The sequence below is a fragment of the Coccinella septempunctata genome, chromosome 1 (genome assembly GCF_907165205.1).
Source record: "Coccinella septempunctata chromosome 1, icCocSept1.1, whole genome shotgun sequence".
NCBI classification, from domain to species: domain Eukaryota; kingdom Metazoa; phylum Arthropoda; class Insecta; order Coleoptera; family Coccinellidae; genus Coccinella; species Coccinella septempunctata.
This window is the reverse complement of record NC_058189.1, coordinates 14252550-14279960: the sequence shown is the minus strand read 5'-3', so window position 1 is coordinate 14279960 and position 27411 is coordinate 14252550.

Below are 27411 nucleotides of genomic sequence, written 5' to 3'. Positions count from 1 at the left end.
TCTGGACTCTCACACGATCATAGTCGTGTTGATATTTGTATGCTGCCTATAGCTTTTATAGGTTAAGCTCTTCTTTGGTTACATTTAAATCCTTACCTGATCTCTGGGTCTTCGGTAGTAGGTTCTTGACCTTCTAGCTTCTTCCGTTGGATCGTAGTCGACTAATCTTCGTAGTTCCTCATTTGGATGTTGTTTGGCTTTGTCGAATATCCTTTCCGCCTTTCTCTTCATAAATTCTGTAACTGGTTCCCATTCCAAGTCCTTGTAGATTTGTTTGTTCCTAACAAACCAGGGTACGTCCATCGCCATTCTAAGGAGTTTATTCTCAGTGGCCTGTATTTTCTTGATGTGGGTCTTGGCTGCGAAGCCCCATGCCGCCGATCCATATGTGAGTTGTGGTCGCGCAATTGTTTTAATCATCGTCAACTTGATGTTCTTATTCATATGACTTCTTCTGCCTATGAGTGGATAAAGTTTACTCATTGCGGCTTTTGTTTTATCAACTGCACATTTGATGTGGTTTTTCCATGTAAGTCCTCTGTCAAGCGTCACTCCTAGGTATGTTGCTTCATTTTTCCATTCAACCTCTACTCCATCAACTTCAAGGTTTTCTTCCATCCTCAATCTTCTCTTTTGCAGTAATATTGCTTGAGTCTTTCTTCCATTGATTTGGATTTTCCATTTGATGCACCATTTGAGTAATTCATCTATGGCTTCCTGCAGTCTCCGGTGTATGATCTCTGGGCGTCGATGTCTGAACGCTATTCCTGTGTCATCTGCGTACAATGTGAGCATATTTCTAGCATTCTTCGGGATATCATAGACGTATATTACATAAAGCAGAGGTCCAAGTACCGATCCTTGAGGCACTCCCGCTTCTAATTGTCTGATTTGAGAGGTTGCTCCATCTATTTTCACATAAAAGTTTCTATTCCTCAGATAGTTCCTTATAATCTTGCATAGCTTGGTCGAATATCCTGCTTTTTTCATCTTGTAGATTAGGCCTTCGTGCCATACTCTATCAAAAGCTCTCTCGATATCCATCAGAACTAATCCTGTGGCCTGTTTGGTCTGCATTCCTTCGGTGACGTATTCTATGAGCCGTAGTAATTGGAGTTCAGTCGAGTGTTCTCGTCGAAATCCAAATTGTTCGGGTGGAATTATCTTCAACATTTCTGTTTCCTCATTCAGCCTTTTGGCGATAACCCTCTCGACGACTTTTCCTAGTGCTGATAATAGGCTAATTGGTCTATAATTTTGAGGAAATTTCCGTTCCTTTCCAGGCTTGTTGAAAACTATCATTTCTGCAGTTTTCCATCTCTTTGGGTAGTATTCGGTCCTCATCACTCCGTTTGTTATATTCGTCAAGGCTGCTATTCCTTTTCTAGGCAATTTCTTCAACATATAATTCGTTATCCTATCTTCTCCTGGTGCTTTCCGGTTTTTCAGTTTCATTATTATCTCTTTGATTTCTGTTGGTGAAGCCGGTTTTGGAATGATTTCGGTTTCCGGTGGTTCCATCATCAGTTCTTCGTTTGCCTCCACTTCTTCTTCTAGATCTTCATTGTCATCATCATTTCTATAATTTATTCTGGCTTCTCTCTCAATTGAGTCGGCAAGTGCTTCGGCTTTTTCAAGTCTCGTATATACCATTCCGTTTGCTCCATGCAGTGGAGGTATAACTGTCTGTTCTCGTCGTAAGCGTTTTTGCATTTTCCAAGCCGAGTGATCTATTGTATTCAGTTCCCTTAATCTCTGGTGCCATCTGTTATTACGCAGTTCTGTTAAAGCATTTTTCAATATCTGACTATGCTTATTCAGTTTCTTCTTGTCTTCTTCTCTTTTTGTTGTTCTGTAGATTTTCCTGAGTCTTCTGTTCTTTTTTATAAGTTCCTTTATATCCCTTGGCGTATCTCCATGTGAATGTTTCGGAATTGGTTTCCTTATTCTCTTGGTGCTTTCTTCATAGGCTTCTTTTATTTGACTTTCCAATTTTTCAACTGCTTCATCTAATTCATCCCGGGTGTTTATTTGGGGAATTTCCGTGATTTTCTCCTGAAGTAAATTCTTATATTTCTCCCAGTCTGTGCGATCCTTGGTTTGTGTCTCTTCTTCGTTTCTTGGGCCATGTCCCACTATGAATTCTATGGGATTGTGGTCTGAAGTTCCGTCTTCTATTGTATCAATGCTGATTTCTTCAGTGATGTCTTTCATTACGACAATGTCCAGTACATCGGGTAGTCCATTTACTCTTGGTATGTAGGTCGGTATATCAGGTCCTATCACAACTGCATTAAGTTTTTCAGCATAAATCTTCAGTCTTCTCCCATTGGTATTTTCCACCCTACTGTTCCATTCCTGCGATTTGCAGTTAAGATCACCAATTATGATTTTCGGGTGTCTTCCTTCTAGTAGCATTTTTAGATCCTCTTCCAGCATGTCCTTATCCGGTGATTTATAAGTCGAAATAATCTTCACTTGTCCTCGATTGGTATTCACAATAATCGATATTGCTTCTACTTCTTGACCATTGAATATTTGGTCGAAATGGTGATCCATATTCCTTCTAGCCAGTATAGCAACGCCACCTGTGCTGTTAGGTCTATCATTTCTGTAGATATCGTAATTGGGAAATGCTATCCGAACGTTGGGGTTAAGTCTTGTTTCTTGGAGAGCTATGACATCCGGTTTCTTCTCTTCAATCAGTTCTTCGAATTCTGGTCTACGGGCTCTCAATCCTTCGACGTTCCAAGAGACGATTATGAGATTGTTCTTTATCGTCGTATCAGCCATTAAATATTCTTAATAATTTGCTGCATCTTCTTTTCAATCTCTTTCTCCAGATTCTGCATCATCGTGCTGAGGAGGTTTTTCGTGAACTTATCCAGTTCCTCAGTGATTCCAGAAATTCCTTTCCTGGTTTCGGCTTTTTTGACGGTTTTTGACTTTTCCTTCTTTTTCTCTGGATTCTCCATGTCTTTGACCACTTTGGTTGCAGTTTCCTGGGGTTTCTTCACTTCCGAAGAGTTTTGGGATGGCCTCGGTGTATTTTGTGTTGGCCTCGAGCTGGTCTGGTTCGATCTTGGCGATCTCTTGGTCTTTTTAGTGACCAATTTCCATTCGCTACATCCCTTGTAGCTGGCTGGATGTCCTTGCTCTCCGCAGAGAACACAAGAGGCATTTCGCTCCTCGTTCTCCCTGGTAAGCGTACACTCCTTGGAACTGTGATTACCGGAGCATTTCACGCACCTCCATGGAAAAGTGCACTTACTTTGGGCATGTCCATATCGCTGACAGCGGTAACATTGTCCAGGCCCAATCGTCCTTCTCTTAGGTTCAACAACACAGTTCATGTTGTAGAGCCTTTTCACCTCGAAGATATCCTTATTCTGGGTTTTAACCAGCAATAAGGGCATCGGCTGTTTTGTTTTATTTGAGGTCATCCTTATGACCTCAGCATCGACGATCCCTTGATCCTTGAGGTCGTCAAGGATCGTCGGGATATCTGCATCCAGCGGTAGGTATCTCACTACCGCGTATATTTTCTTTTCTTCCTCCCGTTGAAGAGTGTAAAACTCCCTATTTATTTTATGAAGGAAGTCCGTCATCCTTCTATGATCATCGGCGCTTTGTGGGACGATTCTTATACCGTCCTTTACTGTCGTCGCTCTTTGGTATTTAATACCGTTTCGCATTAACGCGTTCGAAATTGAAGTCCATTCGGACGTACCTCTCAGGGTCACAGGAGGGATTTTTTCTTTTCTCTCCACTGGAGTGGTTTTCTCTTGGTCTGGGGTTTCCAAGACTCTTTTCTTTTTTGTATCTTCATTTGACGAGGAGCTATCCTTTCTCACTCTTTTGGCGGGTGGGGAAATTTTGGTTTGAGGGGTTTTGACCACCTCCATCTTCTGTTTTTGAACCGGTAAGTTCACTTCTTGGACATTTTTCAAAATAATGTTCTTCTTGAGTGCTTTGGAGTAACTTTCCTTATTTCCCTCCTGCAACTCGAGCCTCTCCCTGAGATTTTTAATCTCAGCAACTAAGCTAGATACGCATCTATCTAACTCATTCACCCTCGCTTTCAAACTTGCGTTCTCCTCTCTCAAAATATCGTGTTCGGACACGACATTAGCGATTTCTGGCGCGTCTTCTTCCATTACGGAATCGCAGTCCGAATGGTCAGACATTTTAGAATCTAATTAATAATTACTTTGCTACTCAAAGAAATTGGAAATAAAATTTTTCAAGACAAAAGAAAAATGGCTAAGTTATATATTTTCTATACTATGAGAAAAATAAATCGACTCACCAGTGATATCCGTGGAACCAGCGATCTTGGAGGTGATCTGGACTCTACACTGAACACACTGAATTTGAACGAATTTCCGCTCTATAACGCATACACTTTTAGAACTTACAAAAAACTTCGGAAGTTTCGTAGACGGAATCAAAAATTCCGTAGCTTCGCTAGTGTCAACTTTCACTTCGACTTTCTCTTTTACAACACGAGAGATGACGTATCGCACTGCATCGCTAGTGTACACTTTCACTTCGACTTTCTCTTTTACAACACGAGAGATGACGTATCGCACTGGTATCATTCAACACATCTACCTGCTTCAACGTCTCGAGGTGGAATGTGATGGTTCAAAGATCAATGGTATACCATGATACAGGCTGATACAATCTCGTCCCTGACTCCACCCTGGAATGCCTGCTCTGGTGATTGTGTCCACTCAATTGGTATGATCTATTTATTGTAACTTATACTTCCATGATAAATTCACACTACTATGGCTACCTATGGCTCCTAGTGCCATAAAAGAGAAAGCGGACGAGAAAGTCGAAGTGTCACAGTGCCGTAAAAGAGAAAGCGGAGGTGAAAGTGCCCACTAACCAAGCTACGGAATATTTGATTCCGTCTGTGAAGTTTGTGTAGGTTCTATATTTGTTATCGGAATTTTAATTCGTTAAAATTTTCAAAGTTGGTGTTCATCCTAAGTGTCCAGAGAATTTTTTTTTTCTCGTTGGTACTGCAGAAAACATCAGGTGAGCTTATTTTTCGTATCTCTTTTCTGATTTTTATCATAGCGTATAAAACGTTCGGCTTTATACCATAGTTTTATATTAGACTATTTCAGAGAAGATTTCTGAATATTTTATTATTTTCAAATTGTTTGATATTTTGAGATTTTTGATTATAAAGCCATGTCGGAAACCTCAGATAATGAGGGTTCCTACATGGAAGCGACCGATGCTGAAGAGTTCAGCGAAGGCGAACACGAGGAGCTTGTAAAGCTCAGAGAAGAAAATGGGCAGTTGAAAGCTCAAATAGTCAAACTGACTGAAACTGTGTCACAGTTGGTCGGTGAGATGCGCCTCTTGAGGGAGGAAATGACCCGCAATAATATGACGAAATCTCCCACTTACGCCGCAATCACAAAGCCGGTAGCGGGTTCCAAGAATAATTCCCTTATAGGAATTGTTTCACAACCCGAAACAAGGAAAAATGATTCAACGCAGGTCGCGAAGGCCCCAAACGCGCCCCCAACTAAACGCGCGCGAAAAGAAAGCTCCTCTTCTGATGAGGAGACTGTCAAGAAGGCAACGGAAGTACCTAAAAGAGATAAAATTCCACCCATCACGATGATGGGCACCTCAGATTGGGTAGAGATATCTAAAGCTCTCTACACAAAAAGGATAAATTACAACCGTGCAACTACAGTTAAAGACGGTATAAAAATCATCGCGTCAACCGTAGATGATTTTAGAAAAATCACTACATTCTTCGAGCAGCATGGTAAAGAATTTTTTACCTACCAAATGGAGGAGGAGAAGAAGATATATGCCGTTATTAGACATTTACCAATCGACGCTGATATTGCGTTGATTAAGGACGACCTGATATTCCAGGGAATATCAGACGCTGAGGTGTCCAGAATGACATCGAACAAGACAAAGAAGGCAATACCTCTCTACCTGGTTAAAACCCAGAAAAAGGAAATCTTCGAAGTGAAGCGACTCTACAACCTCTGTATTGTGGTTGAACATAAAAAGAGGCCTGAAAGTCCAAGCCAGTGCTTTAGATGCCAAAGGTACGGACATGCACAAAACAAATGCTCCTTCCCGTGGAGATGCGTGAAGTGCTCAGGAAGTCATAGCAGCAATGACTGCACACTCACCAGAAAAGGTGAAGAGAGAAATGCCACATGCGTCTTATGTGGAAAAGAGGGCCATCCAGCTAGCTACAAAGGATGAAGCGAGTTCAAGTTGGTGACCAGAAAGAAAAATTCCCGAAAATCAGTTGAACAGAAAAAGAAGGTAACAAAAACAACAACTTCTGAACAAAAAATTCAGGAAGTAGCGAAGACCCAACCTACAGAGCAGGAAAAGAAGAGGGAAACTCCAAAACCAGTCCAGAAAAAAGAAGGACAGAAAAAACTTACAATGAAACAGGCTGTGAACAGCCAACAGGAGAAGAAAAAGATATCTGAATCAGCCGATGATTTAGATATCTTCACGGAAAAAATTTTCAACAAGATAATGTTGAAAATTGAGAGGGAAATGGAGAAAAAACTCCAAGCATTATTCAGTAAACTGAATTAATGAGCCTTACGGATATTAGGAAGAAATCCCTCAAGATAATCTCGTGGAACATAAACGGGATCAACACTCGGAAAGCCGAGATAGAACAAATAATATCAGATATTATAGCCCTACAGGAAACCCTACAGGAAACAAGAATAAACCGGAACAGAAGACTGAATTTCATGAATTATGAAACATATAGATGTGACAGAATTACAAACACCGGAGGAGGAGTAGCAATATTGGTGAGAACAGATCTGAAACACTACTTTAAAAGTAGATCCGACGAAACACAAGGAAAAACAGAAAAAGTGACGATTGTTGCCGAATTAAATCGGCAAAGAGTCGAAATAACCTCGGCGTATAAGCCACCACAAAACCATCTATTGGAAGAAGAGATAAACAACATGTTGGACGGATCAAACCCGAAAATCTCCATCGGAGATTTCAACTGTAAATCCCCATTATGGAATAGCATAACAGAGAATAGAAATGGCAAAAAACTCAAGGATTTCGCCGAAAAACAAAATGCCATAGTTATTGGACCAGAGCTACCGACATATCTTGCTTTTGGAAGAGGAATACCAGATGTAATAGATATCGCGATATTGAAAAATATAACTCAAGAATTCTCGATTGAAACTTTGGAAGAAGGAACCTCAAACCACAATCCCGTGGAACTGACAATTGGAGAAGAACCAAGAGAAAAACTGCTGGAAATAAGAGAATATACCAATTGGACTAAATACAGCCATTTAATACAATCGGAAATAACAGAAATTCCAACAATAAGCACTCCAGACGATTTGGAATGTGCGGTTGATAAACTGGAAGAGATTATATTGAAAGCTTACGAAAAAAGCACGAGAAGAGTGAAGAGACCAGCACCAAGTCATCCGCATGGCGATACGCCTAAAGAAGTAAAAGATCTTATACAAGAAAATCGAAGACTTAGAAGAATATATAGGATGAACAAAAATGATCTAAATAGAAGGAACCTCAACCGACATAGCCAAGTTCTGAAAAATGCTCTGAAAGATCTAAGAACAAGCAGATGGAACAAAAGGGTTCAAGAACTGAATACAATCGATCATTCTGCATGGAGAATGCAAAAAAGCCTACGAGGGGAAAAGACTAAAATTCCACCCCTACACGGAGAAAGGGGAATGGCTTATACCAATACTGATAAGGCAGATGCATTGGCGGACTCGATCGAACGAGAATCGAGAATAAATTACAGGATAGACGACGATAATGAAGATTTGGAAGAACTGGTTGAAGAAAATGATGAAGAAATGGATGAATTACCAGAGACTGCTGAAATAGACAAGCCAACATCGCCAAATGAAATCAGGGAAATAATTAGAAGTTTGAAGAAGAGGAAAGCTCCCGGAAGCGATAAAATAACGAATGTTATGTTAAAGAAATTACCTAGAAAAGGTATAGCCGCTCTAACAAATATCGCGAATGGAATTATGAGGACAGAACACTACCCAGAAAAATGGAAAACAGCAGAAGTCATAGTATTCAATAAACCATTCAAAGAGAAGAAGTTTCCACAAAACTACAGACCGATAAGTCTACTGTCGGCGTTAGGAAAAGTAGTAGAAAGAATTATCGCCACGAGGCTAAATGAGGAAACCGAAAATCTGGAACTACTACCACCAGAACAGTTCGGATTCAGAAGAGAGCATTCAACAGAACAACAATTATTAAGGCTCGCAGAGTACATAACAGAGGGATTCCAAAATAAACAAGCTACAGGTCTTGTTTTACTAGACGTCGCCAGAGCATTCGACAGAGTATGGCATGAAGGATTAATATATAAGATGAGATGTGCTGGATATTCGATCAAAATATGCAAGTTGATCAGGAATTATCTCAAAAATAGAAGATTTTACGTAAAAGTGGGAGGAGAATGCTCCTCAACAAGAGATATAGAGGCTGGAGTACCCCAAGGATCAGTACTTGGGCCACTTCTGTACAACATATACATCCACGATATTCCGAAAAATCCAAGAACTATGCTAACGTTATATGCTGACGACACAGGCATAGCAACTCGACACCGAAACCCTGAAATAATAGAACGAGTTCTACAAGAGTCGATTGACGAAACAAATGACTGGTGCATAAAGTGGAAAATCAAGCTCAATGGACAAAAGAGCCAAGAAATATTACTACAGAAGAGAAGACTGCGACCCACAACAAAACTGGATGTTGACGGCGAAGAAATCGACTGGAAAAATGAAGCCAAATATTTAGGAATAACGCTTGACAAAGGACTTACCTGGAAAAGTCATATCAAACAAGCAATCGACAAAACGAAAGCAGCGATGAATAGACTCTATCCTCTGATAGGAAGAAGAAGCCACATGTCGAAAGAGACAAAATTGAAGATAATCAAAGCCGTTGCTAGGCCTCAACTGACTTATGGATCAGTTGCCTGGGGTTTCGCGGCAAAGAGCCATATCAAAAGAATTCAGGCCACTGAAAACAAGCTGCTACGATGTGCAATAGATGCACCTTGGTTTGTCAGGAATAGACAGATTTATAAGGACCTGAAATGGGAAACCATAACGGAATTCATGAACAGAAAAGCAGAGAAATTATTCGAAACAGCGAAAAACCATCCGAATCAAGAACTCAGGAGACTAGTGGACTACGACCCAGAGGAAGACAAAAGGAGAATGCGAATTTACCGAAGGAGACCAAGAGATCAATTAAAAAGAGATTAAAATAACAACAGAAACTTATTGAAAAATCCAATAAAGTGTTATCCAATAGAGGAATGAATACATAAATCCGAGCACGATAGTGTGCGAGAAGAAAACCGACCGAGAGATGAACGGTTTATAGGCAAATGCCCGGAACCAAAATTCAAGAAGCAGTAGGGTTTTTAGTGGGTCTCGAGCTCAGGAGAGTGAGAAACCCCACACTGTTCCCCCTCAGGAGATGAGGGCGGTTCGTCTGACTTGCAGATTTTCCCCCTGCTACACCAAAAAAAAAAAAAAAAAAATTCACACCTACATTCATCTGGCTCGATACACATGTTTATTTTCAGCCTTCTGCACTTCTCGAAACCAACGATTAGTAGTTTTCTGAGGACTCCTCGATTTGCACCTCCCATAATGTATCTTCTGATGGACGTTCTAATCGTGCTTACTTGTAAGCAGTTCGTCTCTGTAAATGTTGTATTCATTGATAAATGTGAGCACTCTTCAAAACCAACGTAATGTATATTAATTATACTATTCTTGCTCTTCTCAGATTAATTATGATTGTTCTTCTCATTTTATTAATCAACTTTGATCTTATCTTTTCTTTGTAATATTCTAGAACTTCTCAGAATAATTAATTTTGATTTTCTCATTTAACTTGTACGATTCATGTACTGCTCATGCTTAAATCTTAATTATTGGTCAACTCACATTTAATGTCTTGATCTCTCATTGATGATCAGACTTAGACAATGTAGTTTCACCTCTCGGTCTATTTCACTGTTACAACTCGGTCTTCTCATTGAAATTCAGTATTATAACCTTCTATTTTATAAATAAAGAGGCTCTCGCAATCGATTTTTATTCAATGATTGCTCTGTCACTGTAAACTTTGTGTTAATTTTGAATTGATTGAAAGTCCGACTTAAAGTGACTTCTCATTTTAACTGCTCTGGATTATCTCTTATTTTAGTTGAATAATGTTTCTCTGTGTCCATAGATGTTGTAAATATTTGTTTTTTATTACTGTATTAGCTTCATGCAGGTGACTTAATCATTTTATGAGTATGAACGATATACAATAATTGTTTTTATATCATCTCCAACTCAATTATCATGTCATATATTCCACTGCTAATTTTCAACAGAATTGAATGAAATACATAAGGTCACACAAGTACACTATCAAGTAACAGGAATTACAGCTGACAGGCGGAAGTATAATTGATCGTTCACTTTAGGAAAACTTTGTCTATGGACGAAAGGTATTTTCAAAAACTCCAAAAGATCTAAATACTTACCCTTCTCATGCTACTGTGAAATTTTTATTTCATCGAAATCTATAGAATGATTGGAACTAAAACAGTGATTAGAGAAGACAGTTCCCAATTTTTTTCGAAGACTCGATCTTTTATCTCTTTAACACGTTGACTGTCCCCATTCTAATTTTTTTTTCACCCCCCACGTCCAACACATTTATCCAAAGAGAAGTGTTACTTTTGAGTGATGAAATATATATTCTATGAAAAAATTAATTCTGCAGCCATTTAAGGAAGTGTTCTTGTTCAAAATCTTCAAGTCCAATGGAAGGCTTGATGCTGACGTTTCTTGAATCATGTATGATTAATTATGATTGAGGTTATCAACACATGTTTCTACAAGACGTTCAGCCCATATGAACCTACCACACTGCAGCGTTCATGAAAAGTAACCATATTTATCTTGAACGTTAAATGAATCAATGAATCACATACGACTCATGGACTCCTGGCGAAAATCTTTATGTATCATATGTGATTCATAGGACAGTCAACGTGTTAATTCTAAGGATGCTCGTAGACCGGTAATACGCTACCGCTACGCGACCACGATTTCTGTTCGTTCACAGAAATAATATGAGTTCGCATACTGAGGATACCGCCACCATTCAAAATAAGTTGCGCTACGACTAGAAAACGTATTCGCTTAGCAGTAGCGCATTACAGGTCTACGGCTGCTCGAAAGAACATCCAAATGAGGAAGACAGAGGAAGAATTAGAAAATACAAAAGGAGACCAATAAAACAATTGTAGAGAGATCAAAATAAAAACGGAAACTTATTAGGACAATCCATGAAATGCTATCCAAGAGAGTATAAACACATGCACCCCGGCACAATGGCGTGCGAGGAGAGATAAACCGATTAAGAGACTGACGGTTTATAGGCAAATGCCCGGAACCCAAGAAGAACCAGGAGGTTTTAATGGGTCGTGAGCTTAGGAGAGTAAGTAACCCCACACTTGTTCCCCAGGATGGTGTCCGTCTTGGCGATTATCAAATCGCCCTTTGAAACTGTCGAAAATTTTCTCCTGCTTATAAAAAAAAATTCTCCAACCACTTATCTACGTTCATATATCACATTTTTGCTTAGACGCACAAAAATATAATCTTTTTCTTGTCTCCTTGGAGGTGTGAAAATCTTGTATTTTATATCATTACTTATATTTTCTCCAACTTTTCTCAAAAAAAAAATTCAGTCGCACTGAAAAATGCAACGCCAGCACCGAAAAAATGTGACGGGTGATTCTGTGGTGAAAATTAAGGTGGCTCTTCGGTATAAACTTCTTGAAAAACCTTCCTCCGCATTAGTTACACCCTTCCGAAGATTAACAAAAAAAATTGTTTTTCTTTTTTATTTTCCCTGAATATTGAGCTAAAAACACGAAACTTGGTAAATATCATTTGTCAATGAAATAACACATGTTGGAATTTTTGAATCCCCAGGTATGGATAGAAAGGGTTGAAGGAAAAAAAACCTAAGATATTTTTCTCACAACTTTTTTTTTGCCATCTCTCCGACTACTAGGGGAATAGCACAGATTGAAAGAGAAATTTCCATATCAGGTTTTTATTTTCTTCGAATCAATCTGATCTGCAAGCACTCGAATAAGAGCAATCATTAAAAAAGTTTGTTTGGGACTCCGGTAGAAAACTAATACATATTGAAGAACTGAGTTCGATAACAAAACACTCAGATTTTCTGCCTTGACGTAATATCGTTTATCATATCCAAAACAAGTACCCGGAACACCCCTGTCATCTCTAACACGCCTTCCTCGGAGAAAGTTACCCACTTTATCGTCCTTAAAATGTCTCATAAAGCTGACTCATAACAAGAGTAATATCGTTTTCTTAAATCTCCCTGTGCCACGCCGTCTCCACCTTGATACCGCCAACTTAATTTGTCCCATAATTCGGACATGTTATTGTGAGTATGTGCAACGACCGTGAACGATTTATTGGACAGGTAGGAAACGGTAACAGGAGAACGGGAACTATGCGGGAAGACGTTTCAAATCCAGATCGACGACGGTTAAGTGGAAAAGTTCAAGTCCATAAATTTATCGGTCGAATTGGAAATACAGAAAGTTTATTCCGTTTTCCAGATCGTACATGAATTAAATGCCCTGTACCTTATCGATGTCACATAACCTGGTGGTTAATTTTGTTACGACTCAAAGTTGTATTGTTCGATTCTCCTTTTTTATCCCTCTGACCTCCCAATAACTTACCTGATGTACTTGTCGAATAAAAAACTAATTCTCAGGTCTCAGTGGATGAAATCTATGTTACAGATTGTTCAATACAAAACATCTCCTAATTCTTCTAATTTGTAAAGGGCACCACCCATTCGGTGGTAGTGGTGACTGAGGTGAGGATTTCTGCAGGGGCTTCTTCAGAATTGCAGAATTTTTGTACCTCTATAGCACAATGCAGCAAACTGTTTGCAGTCAGGAACATTCCCTGAGCTATGAAAATCAGACACACACAATTGCCAAATCGGAAAATGCAGACTCCATTAGAGGATGAGAAAAAATCCTGCCTTTCAATATGACAAAATTTCAAGAAAATCCGCATATGGTAGAGAATTTCATTTAATTCAATAATCGAAATAAATGAATACCGATTGATGGAATCAATTATCCGGACTCATTTGCTGTTCAAAATCGGGGGTGTTCAGATTATATCGAAATATATCCATATGAACCTAATACAGTAATAATACAAATACTAACAACATCTATAAACTCAGAGTGATATTATTCAACTTAAAACAGAGATAATCTAGAGAAGTTCAAATGAGAAATCACTCGAGGTCAGACTCTGAAGAAGTACAACAGATTCAATATTAACACAACGGTAACAGTGACAGAGCAATCAATGTATTGCGAGAGCCTCTTCATAAGGTCAGAAAAACAGAAGGTTAGAATAATTAATTTTAATGAGAAGTCTGAGTTGTAATAATGATACAGGCCAAGAGGTGAGAACTGAAATGTCTAAGTCTGGTCATCAACGAGATCATTACATTAGACGTGAGTATAGCTATAATATTATATATATTTATATTATATATTAGCGAGGAATCAATTTCTATAATATTATAATTAATACAAACAACGTTGATCTTGAGTCTTGGGTGCAAAATTCATCAATGAATACAAAATTTACAGAGACGGACTGCTTACAAGTAAGAACGATTAGAACAACCATCAGAAAAATAGGAGATACAATTGATAAATTATGAGAGTTACAAAATAAGAGTACTAAGGGGGGAAATCACTAGTCGTTGGTTTCGAGAACTAATCTGTATATAGAGCAAGATGAATGAATATGAGAATATATTTATGGGAATAATCTATGAGAGGACAAATTATAATGAGGAGATTATACCATATGAGAGAGTACACGATTACCAGAACAGACCTTCCAGGGTGGAACCAGGACGAGAGACTATCAACCAGTTAAACAGTAATAAGTTATAAGTAAGTGATGAACTAACAACAAAGTTGACTTGAGAAATGAACTGAACTGATTCAAATAAATGACATGACAATAAATCAGCACTCATTATCAACGAGAAAGACATGAGAAAATTTAATTTTGGTGCTGCATACCCATTTCCATGTGATCTAGGGAATTCTAAAAATCTATGTGTTAGATAAGGAATTTCAACATATGTGCATAATGAATATTGAATATGTACACTGAAGTCAGTATGTTCTCAGGAATAAACCAGTACGCATCTCATAGTCATTTAATAAAATAATAATTAGTCAAGTCTCACATAATTAAGTCCTCAATATCAAGAAACGATATTTATTACACTGTAAATTATAAAATAATAATAAAATGATAATAATTTGAGAATTTATAGAATGAATAGATGAGAGAAAGGAGAAAAAAAATAACAAATACATAGCACAGGTATCAGTTGTATTCGTGGTGGCTACTCAATTTGTCCAATCTGTTCTCGAACGCGTTCACAATGGTCGCACTAACAACACAGTCGAGCAGAGAGTTCCACTGCTGAAACACAAGATAGAAAGTATTGTGCGGTGTGACGAGGCAGATTTTTGCTCTGCCACAAAAGGAAATTTCTTCACCTATACTTTCATAATAGGACCGGACAATCGAAATATTTTGGAAGAAAACCGTTGTATTATCATGGGGGACTTACCGATTTATATTATGTCATTGTTTTCCACCAACCAGTCCCATATTTGTAACCGTATATATCTTTCGTTTTCAGAATTCATATACTTTATAATTCTTTCCGTTCAACCGTACTTTTTCTACCTCGAAAAACGGTCTTTCAACTTGTTCCGTTTTTCCTTCTCTTCAATTGTTTCCGTCTCTTTCCGAGCCAGCTGATTGACCGAACAATTTCAGTATATCCAATGGGGAAATGAGTTACCAATAGTGGGGACCGTTTTCCGCAGAGAATGCGGAGAGGGGTACTTCTTCGACGCCCGGCGCTGAAGGTCGAGAGAGAATTAGTTGAGATCGAGGTGCCAAGGGAAGTGTGTAAGGTGTTTCACCGTGCAGTACAGTTAGAATTACGACAAGTTTGAAAGTTAAGGGCAAGTCACTTGTAGCATTATTATTCTTTACGTAGTGCATAACTGAGGGGATATCTTCGCTATTTTCCGCTTTCTTTAGTCCATTGGACTGGCTAAAAATACCTACCTACCGTTTAAACTTGATCTAGTTATTATAGGCTGTGTAGAGTGCCGGCTTCCGCGTCCGTTCGACCGCCGTTGGGTCCCAGGAGGACTTGGGGTTCCTACCGTATTTTTGTTGCCTATTTTGTTAATATATTGCCGACTTCCGACCGATCAAGTTACAGGTTGATAGCTTCTTCCGACCTGCTGTCTGACTGGCAGCCATTTTGAGGGTTACAGAGAGAAAGATAGAGAGAGAGAGAGAGACCGGTACTAGACCTGCCACCGTACCGATTTCCGCCGACAGAGGGAGTGACTTGCCAGGATTTCAAAAGTTGACCGTATTTAACGTCTATTTCCACCGTACTCCTCTGGAGTGACCGTACAAAATTTAACCGTATTCACCGTCTATTTCAACTGTATTTTCCTGGAGAGACCGTATTTCATCAACCGCCCCACACCGACCAGGCCGCCTCTTCTGTATATAATTTAATCCAGTAGGAATAAAGAACTGAACGTTTATTTTGTTGCCAATTATTTTGCCAGTGATAGTCAATTTATTAAATCAGTTTCATCTAGGTGTGTAGTTAGAAGAGGTAAGTACTCTTTTTAACTCCTAAAGACCGTTGAAGACGCATCCACCCTAGTCTTCATCGATACCCTTCTCCACTGATACTCAAGTCTACCCGGGCTCTCTAATTCTGTGGAGATTCTGTGAGTGAAGTGGTGTTTCACTGATTGTCCCACCGGCGCCCGAGCAAAGGCTAAGGGGCGTCCAGGGTGAGAAAAAAAGCCCATCACAGTGGTTTTAAAGTTTTCAGTATAGAGTTTGTATGAATGACCCCGACGATTGTGGGAGTTGATGTTGAAATGTTCAAAACCGAAAACGCGATGAGGCACACGGAAAGTCACAATGACGAGTCCGTCGTAGATAGCTAGCGTTACCATATGGTAAGGCGTCATTGGATGGCTTCAAGGCGACAACGGTTCCCTATAAAAAAAGGGAACTAGACAGCACCCCCGAACTCCACAATGAGTCAGATGTAGCTGGTATAGAACAGCTTGCTGGTGGAGATAGGGCATCCGGAAAAAGCTTTCTTGATGAAGAAGAGTAGGTAGACGGTGAGCTCTGGCAGAGATGCTCTGAATATAAGACGACCAGGATAGGTCCTCGGAGATGATGACACTGAGCCTTTCTGCAGCCGAATAGCTTCGACGGTGATACTGTCCAAAAAATAGTCATGCAAAAGATTGCCCCTATACACTGGGTCATGAGGGAGGTAGCCAACATAATCTACAAAAAAAAAATGGGTCCAGGGCATAGTCTGAGAGGAAGCATTTCCTACTCTGACAAAAATCTGTCTAATAGAAAGGGAAGATTTCATCCAACAAAAAAGTTTGCTTATGATACCGAAACGCTCGAGTTTCCTCAGCAACTAATTCTATCAAATGCGTGCGAGGAATCCAAGTAAGTGACATCCACCTGGATATTCTGGTTGATGTGTCTGGTCCAGACATCCATGAAAGAAGGTTGGTGGGGTAACTGAACTGCCGGAAGAAAACTGTTGATGCGGTATCAGTCCAATCGCCAGAAACTTATGACAAATGACTTTCTGTGCAGTTTTGGACATGATAGACAAGAGAATAACAGGGCGATAATTTTTAGGTGAGAGTGTGTCATCTTTTTTGAAAATAGCGTTCTTTCTGAAGATCTCCAGAGACTAGGTTATTGCGTGGACTGAAACGATTGCTGAAACATTGGAAATTTCTAACAAGCTATACGCCACCTGATGTCAATGATTGTTTGTAAAAAGTTAGTAGATCCTTGTTTGTTCACATCGAGAAGTGGAAAATATATTTGTCGTTTTCATCGTATTTCCATAGAAGGGTTGATTGAATTCAGTGACATTCGAGAATTCAGTAATAATGAGTGACTCTTATACCAATTACTATAGTAGCGTCTCTCAGTGCAAAACTTCGCGGAGACGACATTCTTGTGAGGGTATCAACATCCATAATTTTCTTAAGAGAACATAAACGAAAAGTGTTTGTGCGAACCAGATTAGGTTCGAAAGAAATTATGGACACGCTGGACCTGCATTTATGCTCTGAAAATTAGTATCATCATCGGTCCAAGTAGGTACATGAAAATTTGTTCCCTCCATTTCACTAATGAACACTTTTCCCAAAACTAGTATAGGAAGTGTGCCCATGTTGGCACCCTTAACGAATTATTAAAATATCTTAGTGAAAATTATTTTTTTTTTGGATGATTGACTATACATATATTCATGTTACTCACATGAAGTATGCAATTTTTCGCATATTTTTAGCATTAATCTGAAAGGAAATGAATAAAAACATTTTAAAAAATTTGGTCTTGGATGCCATCACAAGCGCATATGTGTCCTATGGTGGCATATAACTGAAACTAAAATGAAATTGATTATTAAATTAGTCTTCAACCAGTTTGGTTTCCACCTGTTTCGTGAAAGTAGGCCTTCGTCCACCTAGATCTTTTTTGCAGGTCCTTTATTAAACGCAAACCTTTTTCTCAAAGTTGTCGATGACGGATGACAGGTTAAAAGTTTCAGCTGCGAGCTTTCAATCCATCACATTATGTTTCACAGCATTTAGCACTGCCTTCATATCTTATTCTATCCAAAGTTGTCTCTTACTTCTTGTTGCCATAGCTGTTAATTCAAAAACAAAGAATATGATGGCACTTAATGCTACTTTAGGAACACTTTGACTAGACCATCGTTGGCATAAATGACATATATCTTTCAACAAACCAAATAAGGTACTTGCAATACAACATCACCTCAAAGTATTATACGTACCTACAGCATTGTTACAGGGTTTTTAAAGGGAATTACATATTTTTTACACAAAGTTTAGGAACATCTGAATAATTCGAAAATGAACGAAACAAGTTTCATACATCAACACTTAGCTGAAAGAATAAACTGCAATAAAAAACACAAGCCTAGTTGCACACACACCGATTTTGGACGGCCGATTTTATATCGGTCGTCCAAATTCCAATAGTGAACCACGTGTGGGAACGGGACCTTGCACATACGCCGACCACTGATCGGTGACGGTAAAATGCCGGTGAGAAACCGTCCAATACCGGCAATACCGGTATGTAGTGACGTACGTGACTAAGTACACGTTTGTAAAAGCACCGATTGTTTACCATTGAACCCAAGAAGGAGTTCTTTCTTGAGTTCAATGTTTTTTACCGACCCTTTCAGTCGAATTCGTTTGGACGGTAAAAATCCGGTTAGTGTGCTCGCAACTGCTACCGATAAAATATCGGCCGATTTTATTCCGGGCCGTCCAAAATCGGTGTGTGTGCAACTAGGCTAAGGGTGACCGGCCACCGAATGCGAAGTTGTGCGAAGCTGAGCGTTTTCAATGCTAATATAATTGACAAGCTACGAATCGAGTGACGCAGCTCGTCATTTAGCATTGAAAACACTCAGCTTCGCACAACTTCGCATTCGGTGGCCGGTCACCCTTAAAGGCACCTATTCATGTGAAACTAAGTATACCTTTCAATAATGCCATCTGGCGAACAATCTTAGCGAGCATAAGCTTATTCACTTGATAATAACAGACTTTTCCAAAGTGTGCTATCATAGGCAGGATGCCATCATAGGCACACTTTCCCTAAGTTTATATGGAATTCCTTTGTGCTATAAATTTTTTCTGTTTGTTTCTTTTCATATCAAGAAATGACGAACTACGAACAAAACCTTTTGATAAAACATGATCAATCTATTGAGCCTAAGGTTGGCAATACAATATCTCATTCTGATGGCAGGTTTTGCGGAAATAATATGAACGTGTAGTATATGAAGCTGAATTTTACTGGGTTTTACTGGTATGCCACAAGGTTAATTAGGTGAAAACGAATGTAAGAAAACGTTGACCTGACATTCAAAATAAACTAACTCCCTTTCTATGATCATAATCGGCATCCGACATGGCATTGTTCCTTACTGTAGTCTCGATATATTCGCCCAATTTCCCCAACGGAGTTCTAACAGAAACGAGGAACTCGGTTTCGTAATCACGCTGTCCCCCAAAATTTATTGTTAGAAACTCAGCAGCTGTTAGCAGTTCGAACAATCTGATAAACTGACAAACGCCCCCGCTTTTATTGATATCAGCTCACCCCATTCCCTGTTGATAAACAATCTATACTAAATTTCCATAGTCGGAAAATCCTGATCTTCAGCTTGAAAAGTACTTTGAATTGTTCTACAGAAAAATCTTCGTCTATGAATGAGAAGAATCATTATCCAAGTTAAATCCTTTGATATCAGTCTAGGGAAGAGAATAAAATTTGATATTTACTATTTTAAATAATTGCCTCCTTGCTGGCGAGCCTATCGTGTTTCTCTGCTTTGCATTTAGACAGCAAGTGTTCATTCGCCCATTAGAGCAACATACCAACATGAAGGAAAGTAAGATCTTTTCTTGTTCCTTTTTTGCAGGTTTTATCTCACTTCGTTGTGGTAATGGATTAAAACAAACTCTTTCGAGTGTGAAAAAACCAGAGTTGCATTTATTTTGGAAATGAAATTACCGATAAGTCTTTGTTCTGATTATATCTACAGTTAGAATTTCCAACTCAATATGTAACTTGACATTTGCTGACTTTTTGAAAGTTGGAAAATGTATTTTTAGATTTTTCCTTCCACCAGGTCGAAAAGTGATCATTTTTCACCAGTGGGTGGCAAGTTATTTTGTTATAGGAGAACAGAAAAACATTCAATTTTATTTCAATACACATTGTGTTCCGAGTCATTCGCTTAACAAGAAAAGACGTGCTACAGTGCTCCTAGTGCTATAAAAGAGAAAGCGGACGAGAAAGTCGAAGTGTCACAGTGCCGTAAAAGTGAAAGCGGAGGTGAAAGTGCCCACTAACCAAGCTACGGAATATTTGATTCCGTCTGTGAAGTTTGTGTAGGTTCTATATTTGTTATCGGAATTTTAATTCGTTAAAATTTTCAAAGTTGGTGTTCATCCTAAGTGTCCAGAGAATTTTTTTCTTCTCGTTGGTTCTGCAGAAAACATCAGGTGAGCTTATTTTTCGTATCTCTTTTCTGATTTTTCTCATAGCGTATGAAACATTCGGCTTTATACCATAGTTTTATATTAGACTATTCCAGTGAAGATTTCTGAATATTTTATTATTTTCAAATTGTTTGATATTTTGAGATTTTTGAGTATAAAACCATGTCGGAAACCTCAGATAATGAGGGTTCCTACATGGAAGCGACCGATGCTGAAGAATTCAGCGAAGGCGAACACGAGGAGCTTGTGAAGCTCAGAGAAGAAAATGGGCAGTTGAAAGCTCAAATAGTCAAACTGACTGAAACTGTGTCACAGTTAGTCGGTGAGATGCGCCTCTTGAGGGAGGAAATGACCCGCAATAATATGCCGAAATCTTCCACTTACGCCGCAATCACACAACCGGTAGCGGGTTCCAAGAATAATTCCCTTATGGGAATTATTTCACAACCCGAAACAAGGAAAAATGATTCAACGCAAGTCGCGAAGGCCCCAAACGCGCCCCCAACTAAACGCGCGCGAAAAGAAAGCTCCTCTTCTGATGAGGAGACTGTCAAGAAAAGAGATAAAATTCCACCCATTACGATGATGGGCACCTCAGATTGGGTAGAGATATCTAAAGCTCTCTACACAAAAAGGATAAGCTACAGCCGTGCAACTACAGTTAAAGATGGTATAAAAATCATCGCGTCAACCGTAGATGATTTTAGAAAAATCACAACATTCTTCGAGCAGCATGGTAAAGAATTTTTTACCTACCAAATGGAGGAGGAGAAGAAGATATATGCCGTTATTAGGCATTTACCAATCGACGCTGATCTGGCGTTGATTAAGGACGACCTGATATTCCAGGGAATATCAGACGCTGAGGTGTCCAGAATGACATCGAACAAGACAAAGAAGCCAATACCTCTCTACCTGGTTAAAACCCAGAAAAAGGAAATCTTCGGAGTGAAGCGACTCTACAACCTCTGTATTGTGGTTGAACATAAAAAGAGGCCTGAAAGTCCAAGCCAGTGCTTTAGGTGCTAAAGGTACGGACATGCACAAAACAAATGCTCCTTCCCGTGGAGATGCGTGAAGTGCTCAGAAAGTCATAGCAGCACACTCACAAGAAAAGGTGAAGAGAGAAATGCCACATGCGTCTTATGTGGAGAAGAGGGCCATCCAGCTAGCTACAAAGTATGTAGCGAGTTCAAGTTGGTGACCAGAAAGAAGAATTCCCGAAAATCAGCTGAACAGAAAAAGAAGGTAACAAAAACAACAACTTCTGAACAAAAAATTCAGGAAGTAGCGAAGACCCAACCTACAGAGCAGAAAAAGAAGAGGGAGACCCCAAAACCCGTCCAGAAAAAAGAAGGACAGAAAAAGCTTACAATGAAACAGGCTGTGAACAGTCAACAGGAGAAGAAAAAGATATCTGAATCAGCCGATGATTTAGATATCTTCACGGAAAAAATTTTCAACAACATAATGTTGAAAATTGAGAGGGAAATGGAGAAAAAACTCCAAGCATTATTTAGTAAACTAAATTAATGGACCTTACGGATATTAGGAAGAAATCCCCCAAGATAATCTCGTGGAACATAAACGGGATCAACACTCGGAAAGCCGAGATAGAATAAATAATATCAGAAAGACAACCTGATATTATAGCCCTACAGGAAACAAGAATAAACCGGAACAGAAGACAGAATTTCATGAATTATGAAACATATAAATGTGACAGAATTACAAACACCGGAGGAGGAGTAGCAATATTGGTGAGAACATATCTGAAACACTACTTTAAAAGTAGATCCGACGACACACAAGGAAACACAGAAAAAGTGACGATTGTTGCCGAATTAAATCGGCAAAGAGTCGAAATAACCTCGGCGTATAAGCCACCACAAAACAATCTATTGGAAGAAGAGATAAACAACATGTTGGAAGGATCAAACCCGAAAATCTCCATTGGAGATTTCAACTGTGAATCCCCATTATGGAATAGCATAACAGAGAATAGAAATGGCAAAAAACTCAAGGATTTCGCCGAAAAACAAAATGCCATAGTTATTGGACCAGAGCTACCGACATATCTTGCTTTTGGAAGAGGAATACCAGATGTAATAGATATCGCGATATTGAAAAATATAACTCAAGAATTCTCGATTGAAACTTTGGAAGATGGAACCTCAAACCACAATCCCGTGGAATTGACAATTGGAGAAGAACCAAGAGAAAAACTGCTGGAAATAAGAGAATATACCAATTGGACTAAATACAGCCATTTAATACAATCGGAAATAACAGAAATTCCAACAATAAGCACTCCAGACGTTCTGGAATGTGCGGTTGATAAACTGGAAGAGATTATATTGAAAGCTTACGAAAAAAGCACGAGAAGAGTGAAGAGACCAGCACCAAGTCATCCGCATGGCGATACGCCTAAAGAAGTAAAAGATCTTATACAAGAAAATCGAAGACTCAGAAGAATATATAGGATGAACAAAAATGATCTAAATAGAAGGAACCTCAACCGACATAGCCAAGTTCTGAAAAATGCCCTGAAAGATCTAAGAACAAGCAGATGGAACAAAAGGGTTCAAGAACTGAATACAATCGATCATTCTGCATGGAGAATGCAAAAAAGCCTACGAGGAGAAAAAACTAAAATTCCACCCCTACACGGAGAAAGGGGAATGGCTTATACCAATACTGATAAGGCAGATGCATTGGCGGACTCGATCGAACGAGAATCAAGAATAAATTACAGGATAGACGACGATAATGAAGATCTGGAAGAACTGGTTGAAGAAAATGATGAAGAAATGGATGAATTACCAGCGACTGCTGAAATAGACAAGCCAACATCGCCAAATGAAATCAGGGAAATAATTAGATGTTTGAAGAAGAGGAAAGCTCCCGGAAGCGATAAAATAACGAATGTTATGTTAAAGAAATTACCTAGAAAAGGTAAAGCCGCTCTAACAAATATCGCGAATGGAATTATGAGGACAGAACACTACCCAGAAAAATGGAAAACAGCAAAAATCATAGTATTCAATAAACCATTCAAAGAGAAGAAGTTTCCACAAAACTACAGACCGATAAGTCTACTGTCGGCGTTAGGAAAAGTAGTAGAAAGAATTATCGCCACGAGGCTAAATGAGGAAACCGAAAATCTGGAACTAATACCACCAGAACAGTTCGGATTCAGAAGAGAGCATTCAACAGAACAACAATTATTAAGGCTCACAGAGTACATAACAGAGGGATTCCAAAATAAACAAGCTACAGGTCTTGTTTTACTAGACGTCGCCAGAGCATTCGACAGAGTATGGCATGGAGGATTAATATATAAGATGAGATGTGCTGGATATTCGATCAAAATATGCAAGTTGATCAGGAATTATCTCAAAAATAGAAGATTTTACGTAAAAGTGGGAGGAGAATGCTCCTCAACAAGAGATATAGAGGCTGGAGTACCCCAAGGATCAGTACTTGGGCCACTTCTGTACAACATATACATCCACGATATTCCGAAAAATCCAAGAACCATGCTAACGTTATATGCTGACGACACAGGCGTAGCAACTCGACACCGAAACCCTGAAACCTGAAATAATAGAACGAGTTCTACAAGAGTCGATTGACGAAACAAATGACTGGTGCATAAAGTGGAAAATCAAGCTCAATGGACAAAAGAGCCAAGCAATATTACTACAGAAGAGAAGACTGCGACCCACAACAAAACTGGATGTTGACGGCGAAGAAATCGACTGGAAAAATGAAACCAAATATTTAGGAATAACGCTTGACAAAGAACTTACCTGGAAAAGTCATATCAAACAAGCAATCGACAAAACGAAAGCAGCGATGAATAGACTACCCTCTAATAGGAAGAAGAAGCCACATGTCGAAAGAGACAAAATTGAAGATAATCAAAGCCGTTGCTAGGCCTCAACTGACTTATGGATCAGTTGCCTGGGGTTTCGCGGCAAAGAGCCATATCAAAAGAATTCAGGCCACTGAAAACAAGCTGCTACGATGTGCAATAGATGCACCTTGTCAGGAATAGACAGATTTATAAGGACCTGAAATGGGAAACCATAACGGAATTCATGAACAGAAAAGCAGAGAAATTATTCGAAACAGCGAAAAACCATCCGAATCAAGAACTCAGTAGACTAGTGGACTACGACCCAGAGGAAGACAAAAGGAGAATGCGAATTTACCGAAGGAGACCAAGAGATCAATTAAGAGGAGATTAAAATAACAACAGAAACTTATTGAAAAATTCAATAAAGTGTTAATCCAATAGAGGATAAACACACAAATCCCAGCACGATAGTGTGCGAGAAGAAAACCGACCAAGAGATGAACGGTTTATAGGCAAATGCCCGGAACCAAAATTCAAGAAGCAGTAGGGTTTTTAGTGGGTCTCGAGCTCAGGAGAGTGAGAAACCCCACACTGTTCCCCCTCAGGAGATGAGGGCGGTTCGTCTGTCTTGCAGATTTTCCCCCTGCTACACCAAAAAAAAAGAACACATTGTGTCAATTTGAAAAAGTATCACGTTCAATATATAGATCCCTATGCAAAATCAGGAACAAAAATACAAAAAGAGGTAAACTTTGGTTCGTAGTGTTCGACATTTTATACGGTTGGTTACGATCAATTTGTATCGACCCTGTGGGCGTGATGACAGCAACCCCTAAGGCTTAGTACACATGAGGGCGTTAGACGCCGCCGCGTTGAGCGCGCGTTTGTAGTTTTTACTTCGATCGTCGCGTTTGCAGCGCGCTTCGTGTTACTAGACTGGGCATTGGAGCGTACACATGCACGCGCGTTCAACGCGGCGTCTAACGCTCTCATGTGTACATAGCCTAAAATAATAAATAGAAACGGGGTTTGAGTGATACCTTCTTCTAAGGGTATTTCGATTGCTTTTTGACAATGCCATACATTTGGCAACTTCCGAAAAATAAAAAAAAAGAGTAGAATAGTTAAGATAGCTTTAGTTGCAAAGAAACATGAACATATGAAATATTGTTTACTACAGGTGTTCCAACGAAAGCCTATTAAACGACAGAACATAAGTTTTATAATAAGAATTAATTCAGATACATACCACCCGCTGATATGAATATCAACAAGTGTTACGATCTGCATTGAACTAGCCAATTTGCCATCGTGAGGGTTGATATTCATATCAGCGGGTGGTATGCATCTGAATTAATTCTCATTATTGTATTCGTTGCCTCACTGTTTAGGCGTGATCCTTCTTCTTTCTATCACAACAAATGACACACCTTCGAAAACATCCTATATTTTTTAATTATAAATCGAAGGCTTTCTCCATCCCACGTGAAATTTTAAATATTTTCTTGGTGATACTAACTGCAGATTATTCCACACCCTCGACTGTTTCAAGGTTGAAAATTTCAATATTTACAAAGCGCTTGTTTCTGATGATAAGAGTGCCTATAATCCCCCAGCCACTTTCATTATGGAACTTGTAATATCTTTTACATGCTTGGACGAATGTATATTAAGTGGAAAGTTGGTTCTTGCATGATTATCCTTCGCCCCCTTCATCGCATTAGAACTGAAAATTTATGTTTGACAGTATTGAAGGTTGATTGTATCATTCAGATCGCTTCTCGGCCCTATGGCTAAGATCAAAGTGTAGAACTGTGAACGGTACTTATAAATTAGTACGTTGTGCAACCCTCAAAATTGCAGAAACTGAAATTAAGCATGAAACTGCAACGAGCTCCTCCAAGAAAAAACCTGGCTACACAAATGTGCCAAACAATATTATACCAAACCTAATTATTGGGTTAAAGTATAAAGTGCAATAACGCTAGTAGAGTTATTTGTGAAATCAAGCGAGCCATGTATATGCGAGTCATATAATATGAAAGATGACGATTTGAGTGATTCAGAATACTTTTCACTGTACCTTCTGCAAAGGTAAAAATTTTTTAGCTCCGTGGTATTTGTTGAAATCCACTTGACTATAGAGACTGTGTAATAAATAGGAATATTGACAAGATATAAATATATGCTTCTAGAATATTGGATAAGGAAATTCTTTCTCGGGCTATCGGCGTTCCAGATAATTAATTGCATGAGAAAAAAGGTTTTGATGGCGAGTTTCATGTCGGACATGTAGCCGATTTTAAGTTAAAAGGAGATCGGTAGAGTTTAGACAATAATTTGCCCATAAGAGCTTATATATCAATTCAATATTCGAAGATAATTGATTTGGCGTTGTAAGAATTAGCAGGCTGTTGAGTATTAACCGGCTAATTCAATTAGTGCAGAAAAATGCAGAGCTAGAGCGTCGAGGAATAAGTGGGGATCCACCCACGAGAGGTGGAGAAAAAATTTGGATTTCGTAGTACGAAGGGAAATTATAAAAGGAATCAAAAAAGGGAAGATAAATGATGATTTTTTCGATTCCGAGTCAATCGCTTGACAGGAGAAGACGTGCTACAGTGCTCCTAGTGCTATAAAAGAGAAAGCGGACGAGAAAGTCACAGTGCCGTAAAAGTGAAAGCGGAGGTGAAAGTGCCCACTAACCAAGCTACGGAATATTTGATTCCGTCTGTGAAGTTGTGTAGGTTCTATATTTGTTATCGGAATTTTAATTCGTTAAAATTTTCAAAGTTGGTGTTCATCCTAAGTGTCCAGAGAATTTTTTTATTTTCTCGTTGGTACTGCAGAAAACATCAGGTGAGCTTATTTTTCGTATCTTTCTTTCTGATTTTTCTCATAGCGTAGAGAATTTTTGATGAGCCGTTTTGTTTTTATGCATGAGATACATTTTTCTTTTGTCTTGAAAAATTTTATTTCCAATTTCTTTGAGTAGCAAAGTAATTATTAATTAGATTCTAAAATGTCTGACCATTCGGACTGCGATTCCGTAATGGAAGAAGACGCGCCAGAAATCGCTAATGTCGTGTCCGAACACGATATTTTGAGAGAGGAGAACGCAAGTTTGAAAGCGAGGGTGAATGAGTTAGATAGATGCGTATCTAGCTTA